The 12,815-nt window shown below is 42.0% G+C and overlaps 3 non-coding genes across 3 annotated transcripts; 1 reads left to right on the top strand and 2 right to left on the bottom strand.

Annotated features, from left to right (window-relative positions):
* Nucleotides 1-7,744: 7,744 nt before the first annotated feature.
* On the top strand, nucleotides 7,745-7,858 carry LOC140286048 (U5 spliceosomal RNA). The gene has a single exon (XR_011910956.1). It is a non-coding gene; the product is annotated as a U5 spliceosomal RNA (small nuclear RNA).
* Nucleotides 7,859-11,103: 3,245 nt separating this feature from the next.
* Nucleotides 11,104-11,287, bottom strand: LOC140286050 (U2 spliceosomal RNA). Its single transcript, XR_011910958.1, has one exon. It is a non-coding gene; the product is annotated as a U2 spliceosomal RNA (small nuclear RNA).
* Nucleotides 11,288-11,595: 308 nt separating this feature from the next.
* On the bottom strand, nucleotides 11,596-11,709 carry LOC140286051 (U5 spliceosomal RNA). Its single transcript, XR_011910959.1, has one exon. It is a non-coding gene; the product is annotated as a U5 spliceosomal RNA (small nuclear RNA).
* Between the last annotated feature and the right edge of the window lie 1,106 nt (nucleotides 11,710-12,815).

Below are 12,815 nucleotides of genomic sequence, written 5' to 3'. Positions count from 1 at the left end.
GTGGAGAGGAAGCTGTGAACAGCAAACCATAGTTGGCAAAAAGCGGGTGAGAAAAGGTGCGAATGTCCAACCATACATGATCAAAACAGGGAGCGGAGGTGTTTGGCTGTGACAAGGTGTGAATGTCCACCCAAAATTAATGAAAAGCGGGCAACAAGTAGGTTTGAATGCCCAACCATACATCATCAAAAGCAGGAGTGGATATGTTCGGCTACAAGAAGGTTTGAACGTCTGACCATAGTTTGTAAAAAGCGGGTAAGAAAAGGTTCGAATGCCCAAACATACACCATCAAAAGAGGGAGCGGAGGTGTTCCGCTGTAAGAAGGTGTGAATGTCCGACCATAGTTGGTAAAAAGTGGGTAAGAAAAGGTTAAAATACCCGACTGTACACAATCAATAGGGGGAGCGTAGTTGTTCGGCTACAAGAAGTTGTGAAAGTCCAACCATGGTTTGTAAAAAGCGGGTAAGAAAAGGTGCGAATGCCCGAAAATGTATGATCAAAAGAGGGAGCGGAGGTGTTCGGCTGCAAGAAGGTGTGAATGTACACCCATAATTACTGAAAAATGGGTAAGAAAAGGTGCGAATGCCCAACTATACATAATCAAAAGCAGGAGTGGATGTGTTCGGCTCCAAGAAGGGTTGAACGTCTGACCATAGTTTGTAAAAAGCAGGTAAGAAAAGGTTTGACTGCCCGAACATACACCATCAAAAGAGGGAGTGGAGGTGTTCCGCTGTAAGAAGGTGTGAATGTCCGACCATAGTTGGTAAAAAGCGGGTAAGAAAAGGTTAAAATACCCGATTGTACACAATCAATAGCGGGAGCGGAGTTGTTCGGCTACAAGAAGGTGTGAAAGTCCAACCATCGTTTGTCAAAAGCTGGTAAGAAAAGGTTCGAATGCCCGAATATATACCATCAAAAGCGGAAGCGGAGGTGTTCGGCTGCAAGAAGGTGTGAACGTCCGACCAAAGTTGGCAAAAAGCAGTAAAGAAAAGGTTCGAATATCCAAACATAATTAAAAGCGAGAGAGATTGTGTTCAGCTGCAAGTAGGTGTGAATATCCAGCCATAATTACTCACAAACGGGTAAGAAAATGTAGTATTGCCAGACCATACATGATCAAAACAGGGAGCGGAGGTGGTTTAGCTGCAAAAAGGGGTGAATGTCCAACTAAAGTTCAAATATATTAACAAAAGCGGGAGGAGAGGTCTTCGGATTAGAGTGGTTGAAATTTCCAACCATAATCTATAAAATGCGGTGAAAAAAAAAAGGTGTGAAGGAATGAATTTTATAGCAAAATCCGAAATCAGGCATAACTCCGCAAAAGGAACGTATTGCTCAACCAAAGGGATTCTCATTCAGGGTAATATGAGGAACTTTATGCTTGATACATTTTAGACACGGATAACTATGAAGGACAAAGCAATTTTAACTTGGTTTGAGCAAAGCAATTCATTTTATAGGAAAATCCGAAATCGTGCAGGACTCATGAAAGTAAGCTTATTCTCGGATTCCTGATCCTCCAGTGTTGCTCTTTCCTATACTGCAAAATACAGCCTTGTTCTTTGTTGAAATCGATATAGACATTGATAAATATGAAGGACAAAGCAGTTTCCACTTTGTTTGAGTGAAGGAAATAATTTTATAGCAAAATCCCAAATCAAGCAGAACGTATGAAAATAAGCGTGTTTTCGGATTCCTGATCCTTCAGTTTTGCTATTTCTTCTACTGCAAAATACAATGTTGTTCTTTGTTGAAGTCAATCTAGACATTGATAAATATGAAGGACAAAGCAGTTTTAACATAGTTTGAGTAAAGGAATTCATTTTATACATAAAATCCCAAATCATGCAGAACGTATGAAAATAAGCTTATTCTCGGATTCCTGTTCCTTCAAGTGTTGCTCTTTCTACTACTGCAAAATACAATGTTGTTCTTTGTTGAAGTAAATCTAGGCATTGATAAATATGAAGGACAAAGAAGTTTTCACTTGGTTTGAGTGAAGGAATTCATTTTATACATAAAATCCCAAATCATTCAAAACGTATGAAAAGAAGCTTATTCTCGGATTCCTGATCCTTCAGTGTTGCTTTTTCTTCTACTGCAAAATACAATGTTGTTCTTTGTTGAAGTCGATCTAGACATTGATAAATATGAAGGACAAAGCAGTTTTAACTTGGTTTGAGTGAAGGAATTCATTTTATACATAAAATCCCAAATCATGCAGAACGTATGAAAATAAGCTTATTCTCGGATTACTGATCCTTCAGTGATGCTCTTTCTTCTACTGCAAAATCCAGTGTTGTTCTTTGTTGAAGTCAATCTAGACATTGATAAATATGAAGGACAAAGCAGTTTTCACTTGGTTTGAGTGAAGGATTTGCAGCTGAAAACCTCCCGCTCCCGCTTTTGATTGTGTATAGTCGGGCTTTCGAGCCTTTTCTTACCCGGTTTTTAGAAATTATGGTTAGACATTCAGACCTTGCAGCCGAAGACCTCCACTCCCTCTTTTGATCATACATTGTAGGGCATTCGCACCTTGTCTTACCCGCTTTTTACAAACTATAGTCAGACATTCACATCTTGCAGCTGAACCACCTTAGCTCCCTGTTTTGATCATGTATGGTCTGGCAATACTACCTTTTCTTACCCGTTTGTGAGTAATTATGGCTGGACATTCACACCTACTTGCAGTCGAACAGCTCTGCTCTCGCTTTTGATGGTATATATTCGGGCATTCGAACCTTTTCTTAACTGCTTTTTGCAAACTTTGGTCGGACGTTCACACCTTCTTGCAGCCGAACACCTCCGCTTCCGCTTTTGATGGTATATATTCGGGCATTCGAACCTTTTCTTAGCAGCTTTTTACAAACCATGGTTGAACTTTCACACCTTCTTGTAGCCGAACACCTCCGCTCCCGCATTTGATGGTGTATAGTCAGGCATTTGAACCTTTTCTTTCCCGCTTTTTACAAACTATGGTCGGACATTCAAACCTTCTTGTAGCCGAAAACCTCCGCTCCCTCTTTTGATCATACATTGTCGGGCATTCGCACCTTTTCTTACCCGTTTTTTACAAACCATGGTCGGACTGTCACACATTCTTGTAGCCAAACACATCCGCTCCCGCTATTGATTGTGTACAGTCGGGTATTTTAACCTTTTCTTACCCGTTTTTTACCAACTATGGTCGGACATTCACACCTTCTTACAGCGGAACACCTCCGCTCCCTCTTTTGATGTTGTATGTTCGGGCATTCGAACCTTTTCTTACCCGCATTTTACGAACTATGGTCGGACATTCAAACCTTCTTTTAGCCGAACACATCCACTCCTGCGTTTGATGATGTATGGTTGAGCATTCGCACCTTTTCTTACCCATTTTTTACAAACTATGGTCGGACATTCACACCTTCTTGCAGCTGAACACCTCCTCTCCCGCTTATGATGATGTGTGGTTTGATATTCGAAAATTTTCTTTCATGTTTTCTAGCAATTATTGATGGACATTCAGACCTTCTTGCAGCTGAACACCTCCGCTCCCGCTTTTGATGATTTATAGTCGGGCTTTCGAGCCTTTTCTTCCCCGGTTTTTACAAAATTATTGTTGAACATTCAGACCTTCTTGCAGCCGAAAACCTCCGCTCCCTCTTTTGATCATACATTGTCGGGCATTCGCACCTTCTCTTACCCGCTTTTTACAAACCAGGGTCGGACTTTCACACCTTTTAGTAGCCGAACAACTCCGCTCCCGCTATTGATTGTGTACAGTCGGGTATTTTCACCTTTTCTTACCCGCTTTTTACCAACTATGGTCAGACATTCACACCTTCTTACAGTGGAACACCTCCGCTCCCTCTTTTGATGGTGTATGTTCGGGCATTCGAACCTTTTCTTACCCGCTTTTTACAAACTATGGTCAGACATTAAAACCTTCTTGTAGCCGAACACATCCACTCCTGCTTTTGATGATGTATGGTTGGGCATTCGTACCTTTTCTTACCCATTTTGCAGTAATTATGGGTGGACATTCACACCTTTTTGCATTTTAACACCTCCTCTCCCGCTTATGATCATGTGCGGTTTGATATTCGAAAATTCTCTTCCATGTTTTCTAGCAATTATTGATGGACATTCAGACCTTCTTGCAGCTGAACACCTCCGCTCCAGCTGTTGATGGTGTATAGTCGGGCTTTCGAGCCTTTTCTTCCCCGATTTTTACAAATTATGGATGGACATTCAGACCTTCTTTCAGCCGAAAACCTCCGCTCCCTCTTTTGATCATACATTGTCGGGCATTCGCACCTTTTCTTACCCGCTTTTTACAATTCATGGTCGGACTTTCACACCTTTTAGTAGCGGAACAACTCTGCTCCCGCTATTGATTGTGTACAATAGGGTATTTTAACCTTTTCTTACCTGCTTTTTGCCAATTATGGTTGGACATTCACACCTTCTTACAGCGGAACACCTCCGCTCCCTCCTTTGATGGTGTATGTTTGGGCATTCGAACCTTTTCTTACCCGCTTTTTACAAACTATGGTCAGACATTCTAACCTTCTTGTAGCCGAACACATCCACTCCTGCTTTTGATGATGGGTATTCAAACCTACTTGTTGCCCGCTTTTCATTAATTATGGGTGGACATACACACCTTGTCGCAGCCAAACACCTCCGCTCCCTGTTAGGATCATGTATGGTTGGGCATTCGTACCTTTTCTTACCCATTTTGCAGTAATTATGGGTGGACATTCACACCTTCTTGCATTTGAACACCTCCTCTGCCGCTTATGATCATGTGCGGTTTGATATTCGAAAATTCTCTTCCATGTTTTCTAGCAATTATTGATGGACATTCAGACCTTCTTGCAGCTGAACACCTCCACTCCAGCTGTTGATGGTGTATAGTCGGGCTTTCGAGCCTTTTCTTCCCAGATTTTTACAAAATATGGATGGACATTCAGACCTTGTTTCAGCCGAAAACCTCCGCTCCCTCTTTTGATCATACATTGTCGGGCATTCGCACCTTTTCTTACCCGCTTTTTACAAACCATGGTCGGACTTTCACACCTTTTAGTAGCGGAACAACTCTGCTCCCGCTATTGATTGTGTACAATCGGGTATTTTAACCTTTTCTTACCTGCTTTTTGCCAACTATGGTCGGACATTCACACCTTCTTACAGCGGAACACCTCCGCTCCCTCCTTTGATGGTGTATGTTCGGGCATTCGAACCTTTTCTTACCCGCTTTTTACAAACTATGGTCAGACATTCACACCTTCTTGCAGCCGAACACTTCCGCTCTACCTTTTAGTGTTCTATGGGGTATTGACACCTTTTTTTTCACCGCATTTTATAGATTATGGTTGTAAATTCTCACCCACTCTTATCCGACGACCTCTCCTCCTGCTTTGGTTGATATATAGTCGGGCATTCGAACCTTTTCTTACCCGCTTTTTACAAATTATGGTCGAACATTCACACCTACTTGCAGCCGAACACCTCCGCTCCCACTTTTGATGGTGTATAGTCGGGCTTTCTAGCCTTTTCTTCCCCGGTTTTTACAAATTATGGTTGGACATTCAGACCTTGCAACCGAAAACCTCCGCTCCCTCTTTTGATCATACATTGTCAGGCATTTGCACCTACTTGCAGCCGAATACTTCCGCTCCACCTTTTAGTGATGTATGGTTGGCATTTGCACCTTTTCTTACCCTTTCTTACCCTACTGATTGCTTAAGACTAAGTTGTTTTTTCTCAAACTACAACATTTTTTTAATTGTTGAAACTTGATTTGAAGTGGATAAATAAGGAGGACAAACAGTTTTAAGTCAGGCTGATAGAAGGAATTAATTTTATAGCAAAATCTGTATTTCGTCATATGTCGAGAGATGCTTATTGCTGAAGAAGTTCTTTCTCATTCTACAAAGTACAACGTTGTTTATCGTTGAAACTTGATTAGACATGAATAAATATGAAGGACAAAGCAGTCTTAACTTGGTTAGAGTTAAGGAATTCGTTTTATAGGAGAATCCGAATTCGTGCATAACTCGTAAAATAGAGCTTATTTTCGGATTCCTGAAGAATGAGTCTGGTTCTTTCTCATAATACAAAGTTTGTTGTTTATTGTTGAAACTTCATCAGAAGTGAAGAAATAAATGAATGCCTATCAACAAATGTGGGATCTAAACTCTAGTGCTTCCTCTAAAATAATTTCCTTTCTCAATTCAGAAATGTGTGTGTCTAAGTCACAACACCCGTGACACCAAAACGGCTTTCTTTTCTCTCTTTTCTCTACACTCTGCACTGTGAGCACACACACCCAATCAGAAAGGGTTTTTTCTCTCTTTTCTACATTATGGACTGTGGGGACACAAAACCGCTCTCTCTTTTTTTTTTTGATTGTGTGCCAGGGCGTTGTCTCACGTATTAGATTATGCTTACGATACGAATGGGTTTATCAGTCACATCAGAATCCATACATACTGATCCTCCCGTAATAAAATGGTTGGATCTTATCAAACACACTTTGTTTCTTGTGACAATCAAGTCAGCGAAACAGCGTATACACGTCAAGACACTGAATCAAGTTTGCCACAAGAACTCATAAGTTTGGCAGTATTGCTCTGCCGTCAGCAATCATACACCCATTTTATTTTCGTGAGACATATGCAGGCACCTGTTCATCTACTTTTCTATCACTATGAATTAGTTTATCTATTATCAATAAGGATACTTCTACAACTACTATCAAAGTATGTCCAGACTTCTTATGTTGTCAGTTGCTATATATGAATAAGTGGGTAGCTACTGACAAGCATTAAGCATGTCACACAGCCCAAACATATAACATTTCAGGACACACCACACAGTTAACAACCACAGTGAAGTGTCAAAGCCCAAACATGTAACATTCAACAGGACACTTACACAACACATTCAAATCAAACAGTCAGACAACATACAAGAACATATACCCCAGCCGGCATTGCTCCCTGCCTATTTTCGTACAGCACACTATGTGTGCGCACACCTTTATTCACAAACTCTTCAACTTATACTCTTTTACCAAAGCTGCTACAGCTCGATTGGCCGAATACCCTTAGATCCTATTTCGGTGAATTTGACATCTGCCTTACATGTAACAGATTAGCGGTTTAGCAGTTTTAATTTAGTTTGAGTGAAGGAATTCATTTTATAGCAAAATCCGAAATCGTGAAGAACTCATGAAAGTAAGCTTATTCTCGGATTCCTGAAACTTTAGATTTGCTCTTTCTTTTACTGCAAAGTACAACGTTGTTTTTTTTTTTTAAATCTTTCTAGACATGGTAAATATTAAGGACAAATCAGTTTTCACATAGTTTGAGTGAAGGAATTCATTTTATAGATAAAATCCCAAGAGTCTGCTTAGAAAAGAGAGTGAATGCGAAGTAGACTTTAACACGGCTATGGGAGCGAGCCGAGTGTGGGCTAACCGGGAGAATTGCTTGAAAGAAACGCGACACCGAATGAGCGATCAGAACAAAGCCTCAATACGGGATTCTCGTGGTGTTTTTGTTGCTGCCTTGTCTTTTGCACGGAGTAAAAGACAAGGCAGCCATCGAATAGGGCCCGATTGTTCCTAGTTGGTCAGCCGAGGAGCAAGGGGGGGGGGGGGAGCAAGCGTCTCAACCAAGCAAAGCTCACCATGGGGAAGGTGGCTATGCCAACTAGCCTGATGCCCTGCTCCCGCAGTGACGGATAATCGTACTCTGGTTTCTCTTCATAACGTACAAGTCTTTCGCCTTTTACTAAAGATTTCTGTGGAGAGCAGCACTAATGAGTTGTTTCTATTTTTGGCAGGCTTTACCTTTGCGGGTGAAGCCCTTTCTGTCTGTGCAAAAGAAATCTTCTTACTGTGCAGAGTGACTTCTCTGAGTAGAGTCGCCTTACTTGTTGCGACTGTGCCGATGTTCGAAGCTGGAGTGCAAAGTTGTTGCTTGAATGGTGCTTGCTGGAGCGTGCGGGAGTGCAAAGTTATACCATTTAAAAGGGCTGAAGAGTGCTCAGTGCAGCGGGTGGGCGACACTCTGGCCACCTTGAAAACCGAGGTTACATCCACTACCAGGGGCAGCCCAAGTTCTGCCGCAAGTGTGGTGAGCATGGGCACCTGGTTGAGGCTTGTACCAAGGTGTTATGTGGGAAGAGCAGAGAAATTGGGCAAACTTTTGGAGAGTGTCCAAATGGCAGGAAATGTAATCTCTGTGGAGAATTAAATCACCTCTTCAGAGATTGCCCTAAATCTTTTGCCAACAAATTAAAGACGGTAAAGCCACAGTCAAGCCAACAAAGAGAAGGACCAAAGGTGGCAGTTGGTGAACAAAGTGAAGAGGTTGACCCAATAAATTCAAACTTCCCGCCAAAAGCTTGGATTGGAAGTGAGGAGCAAAAAGGGGAGGGGCCTGTAGAGGCCTCACCACTCAGTGTTGAAGTCTGTGAGAATTCACAGGCAGAGGGTGGAGCTACGCTAAATGAGGAGGAAGAGCAGACAGGTGAGTCTAGTGAAGATACTCACCTCCCCGAAGGTCAACAGCCGAAGAGGACGGCATCTGAGCCTCTGATTCCCCAGTGGTATCAGAGAAGAGGGGAAGGGTTAGGTCCCTTTCAGACAGTTCTTCAGTGGAAGAACCTAGAGTCTTCCCCTCCGACTCACCAAATGAGGTCTCCTTTCTAACTTCAGCTCTGCAATCAACCCCCAGGGACTCAAAGTTAAATGCAACATTGCGTCAGAGGCCAACACCGAGAGTCCGAAAAGGAAATATAGATCACCCTACTCACTTTTCACCTAAAGAAATGAAGGAAGAGCTAGTTTCCCAAGAAATAACCTGTGTGTAATTTGTTTTGATAACTTAGAAAAACGAAAATGACATACCTACTTTCCTTTATGCTTTTAATGGTTCTCACCTTCTCAACACTAAATGTGAGAAGTGTGAAATCAAAGACAAGAGCCCAGAGTATTTTATCCTTCTTAGACTCCATAAAATCAGATGTGTTTTTAATACAAGAATGTGGACTACCTTTTTTAAAAAACCATAGACAATGGGAGGAAATGTGGCCCCATTTATCGATATGGAGTGGCTCAAATCAAAATAAAAATGATGGTGTGGCCATTCTAATTAAAAATCCGCATGTTCTGGTGAAAGGTAGCACAGTGGTGAGAGACGGACGGGCACTTTTAGCACACTTGAATTTTATGGGGCAAGACTTTAACCTCTTAAATATTTATGGTTTCAATGGAAAAAATGAAAGGTATGACCTTTTAGAAGATATACAGCTTTACATGCTAGGGCAAGTACCTTTAGTTGTAGGAGGGGATTTTAACTGTATCTTGAGCAGGAAAGATAGAAAAAGAGCAGGGGTAGATTTTAAAGTGGATAAGACTTCGATTTTACTTCAGGGCATATGCAGGGATTTTAAGCTTACTGACTGTTTTAAAACCATGCATCCCAGAGAGGAGGGCTTCACCTGGTTTAGTCATGATGGCACCAGAGCCTCTCGCATTGATTATTTCTTTACTAGAGATTGCCCACCCACTGATGTTAGATTAACCCCTGTTTTCTTTTCAGACCACCTTATGCTCTCCTGCACCCTTTCACCCCCTTCTGGTGTGACGGTAGGAAGTGGTCTGTGGAAACTCAACTGTTCCCTGTTGGAGGATGAAATCATAGTCAGTCAGTACAGGGAATGTTATAAAGAGTGGCAGACCCTTCAAGACCTCTACAAAACACATGCACAATGGTGGGAAATGGTGAAGGAAATGACCCAGACTTTTTTTAAACAGCAAGGTAAACATAAAAAAAGGAAAGAGAATAGATGTATGATGGGACTACATAAACGCTTACAGCGCTACTTTAAACTAAATCAGTGTGGCATAGACTTTAAAGAAGAAATCAAAGATGTCAAAAAGGAAATGTCAGTTTTAGCAGAAATAAAGAGTAAAGGAATTTTTGTAAGAAGCAGGGAGCAGGAAATTGAGGAAGGTGAAAAAGAAAGAAAGTTATAAATAAAAAGGAGTGTATTCAAAATCTAAAAAGAGAAGATGGGTTTTTAACAAAATCCACACAAGAGATGATTGAAACTGTACATACCTTTTTTAGTAACATGTACAAAGAGAAACCAGTGCACTTGGAAACATCGGCAGAAATCTTAAAATTCGTTGACAAAACCGTAAAAGAGAATGCACACTTGACACAGAATTTTACTGCTTTAGAGTTAAAAAAATGCCTAACAGGTTTTAAGAGAAGTCGAGCTCCGGGTTTAGACGGGCTTCCTGCAGAATTCTATCTGACCTATTGGGACCTTTTATCATCAGACATTTTAGATGTTTTTAAAGATTTTGAAAAACTCGACCGACTGCCTGACAGTTTTAGAGTGGGAATAGTGACTCTACTTTATAAAAAAAATGATAACACTGACCTAAAGAATTGGAGGCCCATCACACTTTTAAACTTTGACTGTAAACTTTTTAGCAAGGTTTTAGCGACACGGATGTCCTCTGTTTTAGAGGAGGTAATTCACCCAGACCAAGCTTGTGCCATCTCAGGGAGACAACTCACCGACAGCCTCGTACTGATTCGAGACATCATTGATTACGCTAGAGACAGAAACACCCGGCTTGTCATCTTAAATTTAGACTTTGAAAAAGCATTTGATCGGGTCTCGCATCAATATCTCTTTCAGGTGTTGCAGCCATCGAAAAGGGCCCGATTGTTCCTACTTGGTGAGCTTTGCTTGGTTGAGACGCTTGCCCCCCCCCCCCTGCTCCTCGGCTGACCAAGTAGAAACAATCTATTCGATGGCTGCCTTGTCTTTTACTCTGTGCAAAAGACAAGGCAGCCACAAACACCACGGGAACACCGTATTGAGGCTTTGTTCTGACCACTCATTCGGTGTCGCGTTTCTTTCAAGCAATTCTCCCGGTTAGCCCGCACTCGGCTCGCTCCCAGAGCCGTGTTAAAGTCCACTTCGCATTCACTCTCTTTTCTCAGCAGATTAAAAGAAAGTTTCATCTTGGGCTCCCTGAAACTTCCATCCTGCACCGCTGTTTGCTTTTTCACAAGAGCAGAGGAGAGCGCACCGTTCCCAGCGGCACTGCAGTACCGGGTCGAGGCTTGGAGTGAACGGAGCAAGCTTCTTTTTCAACTCCTATTCTTAAAAATCCATTTAATATGTTGTCCTCGTATAGAGGACATATTAAACTGATAAGAACAGATACTACACTTGATCTTAGCCAAAAGGCCGAGAAGCGATAACTGTCCACTGTTTCAGGTCCGAGGGCCCTTGCTGGCACAATGCGCACTTGTAGCAGTGTTCTTTTTATGGCCATAGGTGGCCAGAGTGTCACGTTGCACCTCCGCCCACCCGCTGCACTGAGCACTCTTCAGCCCTTTTAAATGGTATAACTTTGCACTCCTGCATGCTCCAGCAAGCACCATTCAAGCAACAACTTTGCACTCCAGCTTCGAACATCGGCACAGTCGCAACAAGTAAGGCGACTCTACTCAGAGAAGTCACTCTGCAAAGTAGCAAGATTTCTTTTGCACAGACAGAAAGGGCTTCACCCGCAAAGGTAAAGCCTGCCAATAATAGAAACAACTCATTAGTGCTGCTCTCCACGGAAGTCTTTAGTAAAAGGCGAAAGACTTGTATGTTATGAAGAGAAACCAGAGTACGATTATCCGTCATTGCGGGAGCAGGGCATCAGGCTAGTTGGTATAGCCACCTTCCCCATGGTGAGCTTTGCTTGGTTGAGACGCTTGCCCCCCCCCCCCCCCCCCCCCTTGCTCCTCGGCTGACCAAGTAGGAACAATCGGGCCCTATTCGATGGCTGCCTTGTCTTTTACTCTATGCAAAAGACAAGGCAGCAACAAAAACACCACGAGAATCCCGTATTGAGGCTTTGTTCAGACCGCTCATTTGGTGTCGCGTTTCTTTCAAGCAATTCTCCCGGTTAGCCGACACTCGGCTCGCTCCCATAGCCGCGTTAAAGTCTACTTCGCATTCACTCTCTTTTCTCAGCAGACTCTTGGGATTTTATCTATAAAATGAATTCCTTCACTCAAACTATGTTAAAACTGCTTTGTCGTTCATATTTACCATGTCTAGAAAGATTTAAACAAAAAAAACAACGTTGTACTTTGCAGTAAAAGAAAGAGCAAATCTAAAGTTTCAGGAATCCGAGAATAAGCTTACTTTCATGAGTGCTTCACGATTTCGGATTTTGCTATAAAATGAATTCCTTCACTCAAACTAAATTAAAACTGCTAAACCGCTAATCTGTTACATGTAAGGCAGATGTCAAATTCACAGAAATAGGATCTAAGGCTATTCGGCCAATCGAGCTGTAGCAGCTTCGGTAAAAGAGTATAAGTTGAAGAGTTTGTGAATAAAGGTGTGCGCACACATAGTGAGCTGTAGGAAAATAGGCAGGGAGCAATGCCGGCTGGGGTATATGTTCTTGTATGTTGTCTGACTGTTTGATTTGAATGTGTTGTGTAAGTGTCCTGAAATGTTATATGTTTGGGCTGTGTGACATGCTTAATGCTTGTCAGTAGCTACCCACTTATTCATATATAGCAACTGACAGCATAAGAAGTCTGGACATACTTTGATAGTAGTTGTAGAAGTATCCTTATTGATAATAGATAAACTAATTCATAGTGATAGAACAGTAGATGAACAGGTGCCTGCACGTCTCACGAAAATAAAATGGGTGTATGATTGCTGACGGCAGAGCAATACTGCCAAACTTATGAGTTCTTGTGGCAAACTTGATTCA

Source organism: Leuresthes tenuis, unplaced genomic scaffold (genome assembly GCF_036924035.1).
Source record: "Leuresthes tenuis unplaced genomic scaffold, fLeuTen1.0.hap1 SCAF_70, whole genome shotgun sequence".
Taxonomy (NCBI): Eukaryota; Metazoa; Chordata; class Actinopteri; order Atheriniformes; family Atherinopsidae; genus Leuresthes; species Leuresthes tenuis.
Note: the sequence above shows the minus strand (reverse complement) of the source record. Positions and strands in the feature narration are given on the sequence as shown.